We start from the raw sequence: 946 nt of genomic DNA, 5'->3' as shown, positions 1-946 counted from the left end.
GAATGGTCCTTCTCTGCCTCCACCAGCTTCTGTGGCCATTAGCACTGGGCTGGCTGGTGCTTCCTCTCTGTCTCTGCTCATGCCCTATTCTCTGGGTATCTTTTCTGGTGTCTGTCTTCTAAGGACACTTGTCACTAGAGTTAGCACTTACTCAGATAATCCAGGATGACCTCCCCTTCTCAAGATCCTTAACTTAAGTACAACTACAAAGCACTTATCTCCTTATTCCAGATAAGGAAACACTCACAGGTCCCAGAGATTATATCACAGGCACATTTGCATAGGGGCGGGGAGGGACCATGCAGCCCTTCCAGATGCTCCTGAGTGTGCTGGGGTAGGATGTTTCCTGGGTAAAGAATCTGGGGACTCACCCCATTCACTATTACTGTTGATGAGATTCACATCTCAAAAAATGAGCCATCCCAAAGTACACAACATGATTTCACTTTTTTTTTGATATTCTATTTGCCATATTCACTTCTCCCTGAAAGCATTTTTTAAATAAAATGTATGGTAATATATTTGAAAGCATTCATATTTACCTTTTCAGCAATGCCAGTCAATATTCACATATACAATACACATAGTAAATGTATGTTGTATAAACTGTATAGAATATTAAAAACTTTCCTCATGGGGACTTGGTGTGCAGTGGCTGCAAACAGCAGCCTCCTCGGTAGTGTATGCAGCCTGTTGCTTGTATAGGTTGCTCTAAGGGACCTTGGAGACACTCCTTTCCAATACATGTTCATGTGTTAGACCTTGTGCTGTCCCCAATCTAGGCTCCAGACAGGTATACGTGGTGCCTTTGGAAAGCCCCAGGGCACTGTGGCCAGGGTTCACATTGGCCAAGTCATCATGTCCATCCGCACCAAACTACAGAACAAGGAGCATGTGACTGAGGCCCTTCACAGGGCCAAGTTCAAGTTCCCTGGCTGTCAGAAGA

The 946-nt window shown here is 44.7% G+C and overlaps 1 pseudogene; it reads left to right on the top strand.

Moving 5' to 3' along the window:
* Positions 1–606: 606 nt before the first annotated feature.
* Positions 607–733, top strand: LOC128560592 (uncharacterized; annotated as a pseudogene).
* The last annotated feature ends 213 nt before the right edge of the window (positions 734–946 follow it).

The sequence above is a fragment of the Nycticebus coucang genome, chromosome 11 (assembly GCF_027406575.1).
Source record: "Nycticebus coucang isolate mNycCou1 chromosome 11, mNycCou1.pri, whole genome shotgun sequence".
In the NCBI taxonomy this organism is placed as follows: Eukaryota; Metazoa; Chordata; class Mammalia; order Primates; family Lorisidae; genus Nycticebus; species Nycticebus coucang.
The sequence above is the reverse complement of the archived record's forward strand: the minus strand, read 5'-3'. Positions and strand labels throughout refer to the sequence as shown.